General features: G+C 49.8%; 2 protein-coding genes and 1 long non-coding RNA gene across 3 annotated transcripts in view; 1 reads left to right on the top strand and 2 right to left on the bottom strand.

Moving 5' to 3' along the window:
• KIAA1328 (KIAA1328 ortholog) overlaps positions 1-6,090 on the bottom strand; it is a 228,403-nt gene extending 222,313 nt beyond the window's left edge. Inside the window, exon 1 of the mRNA XM_053408979.1 lies at positions 5,925-6,090. The gene's annotated coding sequence lies outside the window, so the exon portion shown is untranslated. The remainder of the gene's footprint in view (positions 1-5,924) is intronic.
• A 1,258-nt stretch (positions 6,091-7,348) lies between these two features.
• On the top strand, positions 7,349-8,983 carry LOC128423627 (uncharacterized). The gene is made up of 2 exons (XR_008332806.1): positions 7,349-7,685; positions 8,767-8,983. It is a non-coding gene; the product is annotated as an uncharacterized LOC128423627 (long non-coding RNA).
• A 4,282-nt stretch (positions 8,984-13,265) lies between these two features.
• Positions 13,266-13,369, bottom strand: part of TPGS2 (tubulin polyglutamylase complex subunit 2) — a 190,199-nt gene continuing 190,095 nt past the window's right edge. Inside the window, exon 8 of the mRNA XM_053409007.1 lies at positions 13,266-13,278. The gene's annotated coding sequence lies outside the window, so the exon portion shown is untranslated. The remainder of the gene's footprint in view (positions 13,279-13,369) is intronic.

Raw genomic sequence — 13,369 nt, 5'->3', positions numbered from 1 at the left:
TTCTCCAATTGTTTCTTCTTTTTAAGCAACGCAACCAGATTCGCTCCTGAAAGTAGCTTCCGGGAGTTCCGAGCGTGTTTGAGGGCTTTCCACCCTGTGCCTCACCCCCTCCTTCAATCGAACTCGGGGGTGATTTATGGCATCCGCGGGTGAGTACAACGTCTTCCCCTTCCCAGGGATGACGAGGGAGACTGATTTTACTCCCCATAATCAGCCTCTAATTACCTCGTACAAGCTGGATAGATGGTATTGTCGGCCATCTTCCAAGGCGCCCCTAGCGGCCCCCAGATACGTGAGATTTCAGTAAAAACTTAGTGACACAGTACAAGTGTATAGATACAACGATGCAACAAATGTAATGTCAACAGATGAACCTTGAGGAAATTTTTTTGAGGGACTTTATGATTCACTTTATGATCGTTTATTATTCTTATAACAGGACCATAGAATAATCTACCAACTAAACCCGGGGTCGGCAAACTTTTCCGCCGGCGGGCCAGATCACCCACATGAGCATGCACACCTGTGCACATGCGTCCACGCCCGCCACTCTTTCCCCGCTGGCTTTCGGAGCCACTGCGGGGGGGGGAGCGTCTGCAGCTTCCTATTGGCTGCAGGAGCTTCCTGCAGCCAATAGGAAGCTGTGGCTGCGTCCTGGAAGTCAGTCCCCATGCAGAGAAACTGGAGCAGCACGCCGGTTTAGCTCCGTGCGGGGACTGACCAAGCGAGCAGTAATGGCTTCCTATCCTGCAGTCAATAGGAAGCCGTCACTGCCCACTTGGTCAGTCCCCGTGCTGAGCTAAACCGCACCTCCAACCATTTTTCAAACAGGCACGTTCCTTCATACGCCACCATGACGCCAAGGAAAGAGCAATTGGGATGGCTTTCTGCTTTGAAACAACTGCACCCAGGCAGGCAAGGAAAGCAGAGGGTGTAAGAAGGTCTCCTGCGCCACCATTGATGGCTGGCAGGCCTGCCCTCTGGCTGAGGCAGCAATTTCTACAGGCCTTAGATAAGAGCTGAGGGCAGTGTGCATTAACTAACTCCTTGCTTAGTGCATTAACTAACTCCTTTCTTCCCACCCAGGGGGGGCCTGCCCTCTGCCTGCCCCTCAGAGCCAGCATGGCACACAGGGCTGGGCTTTGGCGGCCGCAGCCTCGCCTCTCCTCCTCACCTGCTTTCCAGCAGCCTCTACAACAGCCTTTCCCAACCTGTGGGTCCTCAGATGTCGTTGGACTACAACTCCCATCATCCCTAGCTAGCAAGGCCAGAGCTCAGGGATGATGGGAGTTGTAGTCCAACAACATCTGGGGACCCACAGGTTGAGAACTGCTGCTCTACAAGCTGCCCAAGGGAGGAGGCCAGCAGCAGTGGCCACAGAGATACCATGGAGGGGCAACGACAGGCCCCCTCACAGCCGCCACCATCATTGGGGACCAGCTCTGGCTCATACTCCTCCCCGAGCTCGGTGGCGGCAGCTCTGGCAGGGAAAACAGGGACATTCCGGGATTAAATGAGAAGCCGGTTGGCTTTCATAATTCCGGGGCTGTCCCTGGAAAATCAGGACAAACTTGGAGGGTATGGGGTAGTGAACTTTGATTTTCATGGCACTTTCTTTGGCCTTGCACCCCATCAAGTGTTTTCTTTCTCAGCTCCTTTTTCACCGGGAGATTGCAGCAGAGAGAACATTGTGGACACTCTCCAAGAGTGGCTGGTGGCACCCAACCCCCTGATGCAGAGGGGCGGCCTGCGAGGACTAAGCCACATTCTACAACACCCGCTGGCAGTAAGAAATTGGTGGCAAGGGGGCACATTATGAAGCGGTGTACAAATTAATCTAACAACGCTTTGCCTTTCAATGAGCCAGTTGAAAGGAGATTCCCTTGTTCTGCTGCAGCCTTATTCTCAGGTGCAGACCAGCATAGGCAGGAAGCTGCCTTAAAGAGAGTCAGGCCAATGGTCTGGCTATCTCAGGGTTGCCTACACTGGTCAGCAGCAGAAAGACTAATCTGGCACCTCGGTTGCCTTTCTGTCCACTCCCGTCCCCAGGTGTCAAGATACAACCAGAAACTGCCAGCCACCTTAAGGGAGCTCACAGAGTTGCTGAGGAGCACCAGGCCCGAACATCGGGAGACAGCAGCCAATTGAAAACAACGCTCTTAAGATGAAAGGGGGTTTTAGGGCATGAGCCAGAAGTGGGAGTGCAGCTGGAAAACCTGGAGGCTGAGAGGCAGGGATGCAACTCCATGTGTCATGCACTGCCTGACTCTGTCCAAAGGAGAGCTCTAAAGGGAGGCTGCACCCAGAAAGCAGTTTTACTCTGCCTCTCTCCACCTGGCTTGCGGGGGCCTGACAGACCCTAGAAAGGACTGCTGCTGCTGCTGCTGCCACTGTCACCCAGGACTGCCTGCCAGGAGCCTGAGGGCCCTGCCCTGCCTCTCTCCACCTGGCTTGGGAGGACCTGACAGGCCCTAGAAAGGACAGCTGCTGCTGCTGCAACCCAGGACTGCCTGCCGGGAGCCTGAGGGTCCTGCTCTGCCCTGCCTCTCTCCACCTGGCTTCGGTGGGGGCGCTGACAGGCTTCACAAGGACTGCAGCTGCTACTCAGCAGAGAGGGCTCCTCTTTTTAATAGTTTTTAAATTATATTTTATCTGTGGCCTTTTAAATTGTGCTTTTTTGGTATGTTCTTTTGTTTGTGTGTTTCTTTCTCTGTTGGGGGTGGGTGGGTGTTGGGTTGTGGATAGGTATAGTTTTAATCTTAAGGGGAGAGGGTCAGGGCTGACTGGGAGTGGGCCCCAGCCAACAGAATGGGGCATGTTCCACGGGGGGTGGGGTGTCCTGGGACATCCGATCTCAGTTAACATGGGCAGCAGGAAGAGTTATGCTGTCCACACCATGTCATTACTGAGGAGGCAGGCTTAGTCATTGTTTGAAGACTATCCCTGCCTCCGGGTCTGATCTTCACCAGAAGGATACTGGAATCAGCAAGGGAGACCCACATGACTTTAAGGTGCTGCTTTGCAATGTCAGGAAGACCTTGTTTGGGTCCAGCTTGTTCACGAAGGAATCGGCCTCCTCAGAGAGCTGCTCCGTGTTGACGGTGATGGGCTTGTACATGTTGAACCTTGTGGAGAAGGAGAAGGTAAAGTGAGGAGCTAGAAACGGCACTTCCTGCCACCCAGAACTGCCTGCCAGGAGCCTGAGAGCCCTTGTCTCGAAAAGGATGTTGGAAAAAGTTCAGAAAAGGGCAACCAAAATTATCAAGGGGGTGGAGTGAATCCCCTATGAAGGAAGGTGGCCAAGGTTAGGACCTTTTGCTCAGGAGAAAAGGCAAGTAAGAGGCAGCACGACAGAAGTTTATGAAGTTTGGCATGGCACAGAGGAAGTGAAGGGAGTCTCTTGTTAGGAGATGAAGGACAAGTAAAAGAAAGGTAAACCAAGGGACTCAAAGGATCCCAAACAAACAAGCATGGCTCTGGAACGCAAAGGCCATCCTGACGCAGAGGACTTTAGGCTCCTAGCCCTGTCTGTCAAATTGTCCGTCTGGTAACTATCAAAATTGGCGATAAAAAAGATGCTGCACACGGCAGAGAAGGAAGGTGAGCAATGGAAGGGTGGGGGTGTCTCCAGGCCTGTCTCCTGGCTTGCTATCTGCCGGCCGTGGGACTGGAGGCCTCAGACAGGAATCCCGCTAGATGGGCTCAGGGACAGAAGGGGGTCTGCTTGGGATGGAGCAGATCCCTAATTCAATCCCTGGATGACCTGCTAAATTATTATTATTATTACCCTTTGCAAGACTTTCTTGGCATAGAGCTGCAGAAGCGATATCGCACCACAGCATGGTAATATCATAAAGTCATGTTGCATGGTGTATCTGAGGGAAGAATCATGCTTCAGTGTCAGAGTGTGTGCGTTGGATGCAGAGTTCAATCCCTGGGGATCTCCAAGTGGGGCTGAGAACAGCTGCTGCCCCCCAAATCCTGGAGAGTCAGTGTCCAAATGCCTCTCTGGGAAAGTGGGAGTGATACAGAACAGAGCAAGGGAATGGAAGAACTTCAGCCCTGGGTCAAAATAATTCATTCAGAGGTGAGAGCATTAATGTTGCATACAAATCCCCACTGGTATCTACAAGGAGGGGTGGGAGAGACCCCTACCATGCCACCTGAAGCTCTGGAGAGCAGCAGCCAGTCAGTGTAGAGGTGGTGTGGCATAGTGGTAAGAGCAGTGTTTCTCAAACTTGGGTCCAGACAACAGCTGGGGACCCAAGTTTGAGACACACTGGATTAGAATGTCAGTCTGGGGCCTGGGAAGCCGGGGTTCAAATTCCTGTTTGGCCATGAAGCTCACTGGGTGACCTTGAGCCAATCACTCACTCTAAGCCTGACCTTCTTTGCAGGGCTTTTGTGAAAGCAGAATGGGGAGGACCGGCAGACTCTAGGACAAGGGATGGGCCATTTGTCGTTCTCTCCCCTTAGCCATGGGGGTTGATGCCGTAGCTGGTGAAGGCATACTGCCAATGCAGCAGCCCCAGGTGGTGAACAGGCACCAGGTGAAAACGTTTCTCTTCAACCAAGCCTTTGGCTGATTGATCTCCAATACCTTTCTAAATGCTGGGTGAGGGGGATGTTTGCTTTTCTTCTTTTTATTATGCATATATAGATATAGTAATTTTATGTAGTGAACCGCCCTGAGATCTGTGGATGAAGGGCAGTATACAAATTTTAATAATAATATTAGCAGCAGCAGCAACAAAGCATAGCTTGCTCTTCAGGAAAACTTCCATCACAGGCCATCATAGACAACAGCCTTTGTCAACCTGGTGCCCTCCAGATGTTCTGGACTACAAAGCCCATCACTCTCAGCCAGCACAACAGTATGGTGCTAGGAACAGTAGTCCAAAACATCTCCCACAAAGACAAAAGCTAACGGGGGTTTGCAGATGGGGCTGATTAGTGAAGACAGCTCTTGGGCTGCTGGTATCACACAACATACCCGGCTTGGTGTTCTTGTACACAAGGCAGACCTTCCCATTCCCTCCGCATGGGTCCAGCTCAAACACCAGGCTCCGCAAGTCCAAGTGAGGTTTCTCCAGCTGACCCCCCTTACCTTTGGGGAGAAAGAAAAGGCTGAGCGAAGCAGGCAGGCATTCTCATCGGGTGCAGGGCAAGGAATACTCAAACCAGGCAAAGCTTGAGAAGCTGGCGTCAGTGGGGCTTGTGTATAAGGTCATGGAAACTTTTGGTGGGGTAGCGGGAGGTGAGGAGAGATGGACCGAGGTCTCCCATGGACAAAGGGGTGAGGTGGGGCAGTACCTTCTTCATTATCAGTGTCCTCCAAGTCAGCCAGCGTGGAGGCATTGGGCAAGGCATAGATGGGCAATGCTCTGACTTGGTTTAGCTAGGAGATGCTGTTGATGGTCATGCAGCCAAGGGGCATCAGGTTGTCTGGAAGAAAGGCAGCCATTACTAAGTTGCTGGCATGGATGCCACAATTCTGTAGGTGCACAGAAGGCTCACAGAACATGGTGCCCTTTGAAGAATCTCAGCTTGCTTGCTTGCTTTTTGCTCACATTCTTCATGAACTAAAATCCATTCACTTATCTTCTGCCAATACGTTTAAAATTAAACTTTTGAAATACATTTTAGCTTCTTGGGCCCACTTACTCTCATCTACCAGGTTCAGATTAGAGATCTCACTTTTGGAGCCGTAAAGACGTTAGAATCACAGAACTGCAAAGTTGGGAGGAATCCTAAGGGTCATCTTGCCCAGCCCCCTAAAATGCAGGAAAATGAAGGTGGCCGTTATTAGGATCAAACCTGCAACCCTGGCATTATCAGCACCATGCTCTAACCAACCAAGGTAACTAGTGCAGCATAGCCTTCTTTTGCAGAACTGTGATGCGAAGTCTCTAAGAACCACTCACTTTGCCTCTGGGAGCCTGGAGGTCTGAGCCTCCATTTCTAGCTTGATACAGAAGTAGGACAATTTCTTGCTGCGAGTGGGACGCCTAATTCTAGTGCCAAGGATGGAAAGGACACTGGGAGGGAGTGATGAACAGGCTATGGGTCTGTTTTGCAGGTCACCAGCTATGAGGTCACTTGGTGAAGGGGAGAGGCTATGGGGGCATAAAGGTAAAGGTAAAGGTACCCCTGCCCGTATGGGCCAGTCTTGCCAGACTCTAGGGTTGTGCGCCCATCTCACTCTATAGGCCGGGGGGCCAGCGCTGTCCGCAGACACTTCCAGGTCACGTGGCCAGCGTGACGAAGCTGCTCTGGCGAGCCAGTGCAGCACACGGAATGCCGTTTACCTTCCCGCTGGTAAGCGGCCCCTATTTATCTACTTGCACCCGGAGGTGCTTTCGAACTGCTAGGTTGGCAGGCGCTGGGACCGAACGATGGGAACGCACCCCGCCGTGGGGATTCGAACCGCCGACCTTTCGATCGGCAAGCCCTAGGCGCTGAGGCTTTAACCCACAGCGCCATATCATAAATAGGACATGTCCCCCAAGACATACAGAAACCTCAAGGGCCATGCAATATACTTCTCCCCACCACCAGCCCCGTCTTCCCCATGACTGCAGCCAGCAAAGTTTCCAAAACTTCCACCAAGGGAACCACAAAAAAAAGCTGAAATCAGCTGCAGCAGCTCAGAGTTGACGGGAAAAGCCGGGAAGCCCCGAGTTCAAGTCTCCGTTCAGCGCGACTATTCGGGTTGCTACGCTGTGCACTGAATGGAGACTTTGAAGGAGCTATAGGGGAATTTAACACACTGGCAGCAGCACTTGTACTGGAACACGAAGCAGCCCCGTTTAGCACTCTCTCTTTCCCTCAAGCGACGCTCCCCGGCCCCTCACAACACCCCTGCAGAGCAGGGCGAGGGGCGAGAGAGAGCGAGGCTGGCAGGCCAAGGTCCCCCGCCCTGGGAGTGGGGGCTTCCCCCGGAACCCCCGGGCCTGGCTCCGCACTCGGCGGGGCTTCTTTCCTGAGGCAACGGAGGCGGCTCTCTGCACATGCTCAGGAACCACGGCAGCCTTGGGCACCGTCTATCATCGGCCCGCCGTCAAATTAGCCGCCCCCTCCCGCTTTTCCTTCTCCTCCCGCCACGCCCCCCCCCCCCCGCGAGTCCCTCCTGAGGTAAAGAGACGGTCCTTACTCCACGTCCGTCACCTCGAAGCAACCGCCAACTCCAACGTCTCTCCGCCCAGCCACGCCCCCGCGCCCGACTCTCGGCTCCCATTGGCTGACGGGGAACGGGCTTCGCTCAGATACGGAGTCGGAGGAGGCAGCCAATGGGGAGGGCTCGGAACGGGCGCGGGGAGAAAGGGAGGAGAAGGAGGAGCCGGCTCTCCCATTGCCTTCTGGGAGTCGTAGTGCCTGCTCTCCTTTCCTCCCCCCTACAGAACGGCGATCGAAAGGAACTGAATGAAACGGAGGACTGCGATTCCCGAAAGCCACCGCGGCCGGGCTTCTGAGCTACGGGTCGCGAGAAGGGGCAAAACGCGCTCACCTGGTGCTGTCCGCCCCCCTTTGGCTGTTCGTACAGGTGTGCAGGTGCAGGTGGTCAGGGGCTGATGCGGGAGGGAGGAGGCAGAGGATGGAGGAGAAGGCCCTGCGCAATGTGAGCAGCTCCAGCAGCACCAAGCCCTACCTGGAGAAGCTCACCCTGGGGGTGACCTGCATCCTAGGTAAGGTGGAGGTGGAGGTGGCATCCCTGGTTGCCATGGAAACGGCCGAGGGATGGAGCCGCAAAGAGCCTTTCTTCCCTCTCTTGCTCATTGTATGGCGCTTTCCCCTCAAATCAGCCCTGTGAGGGAGGCCAGGCTGAGAGACAGGGACTGCCTGCCCACCACCCCAAATTTCTAAATCCCTTATTCTCTATTTCCAGGTTTCCCCATAATTATCTTTAAATATATTAACATTACAGAAAGGTAGCCGTGTTGGTCTGCCATAGTCAAAACAAAAAAAAATTTTCCTTCCAGTAGCACCTTAAAGACCAACTAAGTTAGTTCTTGGTATGAGCTTTCGTGTGCATGCACACTTCAGTGTATCTGAAGAAGTGTGCATGCACACGAAAGCTCATACCAAGAACTAACTTAGTTGGTCTTTAAGGTGCTACTGGAAGAAAAAAAAAATTTTTGTTTTGACTATATTAACATTCTTAGTTGTCAACCTATATCATTAAATATATTAACATTCTTAGTTGTCAACCTATTCCCAAATATTTAACCTTTTTATGTATATTTATCTGTTTCATCTGTTGTAACTCCTTTATATCCTGCTCCGTAACAGTTTTCACTAAGAGCTTGTTCTTGTTTTTATTCGGTTTAAAACCCAATACCTGTCCAAATTCCTGTTTTTTCCCTAATACTTTCGGAAATGAGTTTTTAGGATCTTCAACCGTTATTGCAAGGTCGTCCACAAATGCTTTCAATTTATATGCTTTACGTATTTCCTACTTTTATTCCTCTGGTGGTTTCTTTTGCTCTTATATTCCTCACCAGGACCTCTAGCACTAAAATAAACAATAATGGTAACAAGGGGCAACCTTATCTTGTTCCTTTCAAGATCTTACACTTCTCTGTAATAGCATAGTCCACAATTAATCTTGCTTGTTGTTCTGAATAGATAGCATCTATTCCTCTTCTAAACGTCTCCCCAAACTTCATCTTTCTAGTACCTTATTCATAAATGCCTAAGAGATATTATCAAATGCCTTTCAGCGTCAATGAACATCAAGGCCACTTGTTTTTCATTTCTCACTTCCAGGTACTCTATAACATCAATTATATTCCTTATGCTGTCCTTCACCTTACGTCCTGGAAGGAATCCTGCTTGATCATGATGTACTATTTCTAATAAATTCCTTCTCTTTGCAAATATTTTGTAATCGTTGTTTAATAACAAGATCTGCCTGTAGTTCCTAATCAATAATAAATCTGCCTCTTGCTTCGGGATTAATGTAATAAAAGCCTCTTTTAATGTCTCTGGTACCTTACCTACGTTTAGAATTTCATTCATTACATTTTGCTATGGTTGCACCAGAGAATTCTGTGGGGGGTTTTTTTGTAATATTTTGCTGTCAGGCTATCAGGTCCTGGTGATTTCCCTACCTTTGCTTGATTACGTAATTGCATCCAAAACCTCAGAGGCATTTATTGGTGCATTTAACAAAGCTAATTTTCCTATTGGAATTTGTGGTAATTTATTTTGTCGTAAATATCCTTCAATTTCAGGGTTTTTTTTCCGGACCAGCTCGAATTAGGTCTGTAAAATATTTTACAAATTGTTTTCTAATGTCTCTCAGATTATCAATAATCTTTCCTTCTACATTTAATTTATTTATTGAAAATTTTGCCTGTTTTTTATTTAATTGTCATGCCAACAACTTCCCTGGTTTGTTGGCATGTTCAAAATTCTCCGTTTCATCCTTTTTATTTTCCACTCCACTTCTTGATTTATTATCATTGAATATTGTGTTTGTAGCATTTTAATTGCTTGCTTTGCTGTTTCTTTTCCTGGTTTACTAATTAGCTCTTTTTCATTCTTAATCAATTCTTCCAAGATCTCCTTTTTCTTACCTTCCCTAATCTTTTTTTCATTTGGAGCATAAATTCCAATTACTATAATCTCACCTTGTGATGTGATTTGTACCACTATCATCTTCCCTTGATCATCCTTAAATACTTGTTCGGGTCTAACATAGATTTAATGTATAATACCGCTCCTCTTTTCTTTGTTTTATCTGAGGTTATAAATTCTGTGCCAAATCTTTTATTTATCAATACTTTTCTATGTCTTTCAGCCACATGAGTTTCTTGTAGGCAAACTATATCCAAATTTTGTTTTAATATTACTTGCTTAATTTTATTCCTTTTTGTTTTAGTATCTGAACCATATACATTCCAAGTTAATATCTTAAGATCAGTCATTCTGATATTTATCTTTTAATTAGAATCTTGTATCTCTTTTAATTCTTCTTGAATACCTGTAATATATTCTGTTGTTTCCTCTTCCTCACCTCCTGTTGCTGCCTGTTCCCCTACCATTGGTTTAGCTATTCCTAAGGTTTAGCTTTTCCTAACTCGTTTTTAGATCTCCTCCAAAACTTCTATGCCTCATCCATGTCTCTGCATCTCTGTTTCTTATTTTTGTATGTAAAATAAATTCCTTCTCAGACTTCCCATCTATAAAGTATTTTATCATTTCTTGGGGCATCTGTTAGAAATTTATAATATGTGCGTTTTTTAAGAAGGCAGGCTGGAATTTCCTTCAGAATGATAATATTTGTCAGGGAACTGCCATCGGAAAAACAGGAGGTGAAAGGGCTCACAGAGGCTGAGAGAGACATCAGCTGAGGAGGGAACCAGCAGGGGGAGAGGAGGAGCTCCAAGGGAAAGTGAGTCGGAGGGATGGCTCAGAGACACTTCCAGCGAAAACAGTGGGGAGGTTTCAGGACCTCCTATAGGGACACCCACTCCTCGCTGGAAACTGTCGCGCCGAGAGTCCAGAAGACGCGTTTCCGTTAAGGAACTTTTATGCTGGAAGAAGTTCCGTAAACGCCCACTGTCGGATTCTACAAGCGACTGACGGAGCCATACTTAAGGAGCTCCGTTACAGACAGAGGTTTGTGGACTTAGCCAAACTCTGAGGGACTAGGAATTTCACGCACAAGCAGCTCATCATCCCATCACAGCAATCCGACAGTCCCTGAAAGCAGCTTGTGCAGAGAGGCATCATGAGCAACCCAGCCGGAACCGGAGAAGTGGGAGGAGCTGGAGCGGGTCCAAGCCTGGAAGAAAGGTACCGGGTGTTGGAGGTCCAGCTAGCGCTGCAAACGGCGAGGCTCGAGGAGAGGAGGGCGCAGGATGCAGAAAAGGCAAAAGGCACCCCACTGGCAAGAAAGATGCCAGGATTGGTGCAGAAGTTTGGGGGGGACCCCAGGAACTATCAAGCCTTTAGGACAGAGATGCAGTATGCTCTCAATCTGCAGTTTGACGACTTTCCTGACGAGGAATCGCGAGTGGCGTTTGTGGTTGGCCATCTCGAAGGGGGGGCGAGAGACTGGGTTAGACCCCTGATGGCAGGGAATAATGAAATCCTGAAGGACACGAGGAAGTTTTTTCGCGCCATGGACCTGATGTTTTCCAGCGACATTGAGCAGGGAGTGGTGCGCAGACAGTTGATGGCTTGTAAACAGGGGAGCCGATCTGTCCGTGAGTACTGGACTGAGTTTACCATGTTGATACATAAATTGGGGTGGGATCTATCGGCGGAGCCCATTCAAATGCTTTTCGAAGAGGGGCTTTCTTCGGCGGTGAAAGACGAACTTTCCCGGGCGCCCAGGGCGGAGTCTATGGACCAGCTGACCAAATCAGCGCTGACCATTGGAGCGCGCCAGGAGGCGAGAGCCTTGGAGAAGCGGGAAGGGAAAGGAGAGCGTTGGAGGGATTTCCGCATTCCAGAGATTCCGGAGCCAACTTTCCCGCCAGGAGAGCCGATGGAAATTGGAACAGCGCGCGCGCGCGCAGTTTCAAATCCCAGTGAAGGGCGGAAGAAGGAGGGGAAGAGCGCCAAGAAATGTTATCTCTGCCAGCAGCCAGGTCACTTTGCCAGAGTCTGCCCGCAAAGAAAGGAATGGCAAGGGATGGCGGGAGCTGTTGGGGAAAAGGAGGAGGAAGTCCAGGAGCAAGTAAAAGCCAACGCCTGGCTGACACCGTCAGGGCACAGCAGCCAGGCCAAGGAGCAGTAAAAGTGCCCACGCCGGAACCTCCAAGACCAGCCCTAGTGATAGAGGTGTTGCTAGAGCTGGCAAACGGACACCCACTAAAGATAAAGGCGCTATTGGACTCAGGCAGCTCCTGTAATTTTATGAGTAAGGAGTTTGCAGCTGAACACCAGATACAGACAATCCCTTTAAGTAACCCCCTGCAGGTGACCACGATCGATGGGAGGGAGCTGTTGGGAGGAGAAGTTAGCCTACAGACCGTCCCAATGGTTATGAGGGTTGCCAGGCACACCGAAAGAATAGCGTTCAATGTGGCCACCTTGGGAGGGGCTCCCATTATTTTGGGAATGAGCTGGCTAGCGTTGCATGATCCGCTAGTGGACTGGCATCAGAGAGTGGTCTCCTTTGGGTCAGCACATTGCCTGGAACACTGCAAAGAGGGGAAGGCTCCGGAAGGGGCAAAAGCCTTTCTAGCAGGGACGGAAGTAACGGACAAAGGGAAGGTGCCCAAACAATACGCTGACCTGAGCAATGTCTTCAGCGAAAGGGAAGCAGACAAACTACCACCGCATAGAGCCTTTGACTGCCAAATCAATCTAGTCCCTGGGGCCCAGCTCCCAGTGGGCAAGCTGTACGCCATGTCAGACAGGGAAATGCAGGAGTTAAGGGAGTTTATTGATAAAAACCTGAAGAGAGGTTTCATCAGAGAGTCCAGAGCGGTGGGGGGCAGCCCAGTGTTTTTTGTGGACAAAAAACACACGGATAAACCGAGACTTGTAGTGGACTTCCGGGCCCTAAATGCAGTGTCGGAACCAGTGGCTTTCCCCATGCCCAGAATTGATGACATTTTGACCAGGGTGAGGAAGGGAAAGATATTTACTAAACTGGACCTGAGGGGGGCATACAACCTGATACGGATAAGGAAGGGGGATGAATGGAAAACCACCATGTTCACCCCTTTGGGGGCTTTTGAATATCTCGTTATGCCCTTCGGATTACAAGGAGGCTCAGCATATTTTCAATCGTTCATGAACCACGTCCTGGGACCTCTGCTCTACAAGAATTGCGTGGCCTTCCTAGATGACGTGTTAGTATATTCAGAGAATGAGGAGCAGCATGTAAAGGATGTCAGGGAAGTGCTGAGCCAACTGCAAGCAAACCAGCTGTGGGTGAAATTGGAGAAGTGTCAGTTTCACACCAAGGAGGTGGAATTCCTGGGGTACCGCTTGTCAGACAAGGGATTAGCCATGGATCCAGGCAAGGTCCAGGCGGTGCTGGAATGGAAGACACCGAAAACGAAAAAGGATGTGCAAAGATTCTTAGGGTTTGGGAACTTTTATCGTAAGTTCATCAAGAACTTTGCCCACTTAACGGCTCCCATCACGGACTGTCTCAGCAGCAAGAAGAAATTTGTTTGGACGGCGGAGGCGGAGCAAGCATTTGAGGAATTGAAAAGGGCATTCGCTTCGGAAGAACAGCTCCTGCATGTGGATTTACAAAAACCAATGAGAGTGGAAACTGATGCATCAGACCGGGCGGTGGGGGCGGTGCTTCTTCAGCCGGGGAAGAATAAGTCGGAGTGGAGACCGTGTGCCTTCTTCTCGCGTAAGCTAAACAAATCCGAGAGGAACTACACGGTATATG

Source organism: Podarcis raffonei, chromosome 11 (assembly GCF_027172205.1).
Source record: "Podarcis raffonei isolate rPodRaf1 chromosome 11, rPodRaf1.pri, whole genome shotgun sequence".
Taxonomy (NCBI): Eukaryota; Metazoa; Chordata; class Lepidosauria; order Squamata; family Lacertidae; genus Podarcis; species Podarcis raffonei.
Note: the sequence above shows the minus strand (reverse complement) of the source record. Positions and strands in the feature narration are given on the sequence as shown.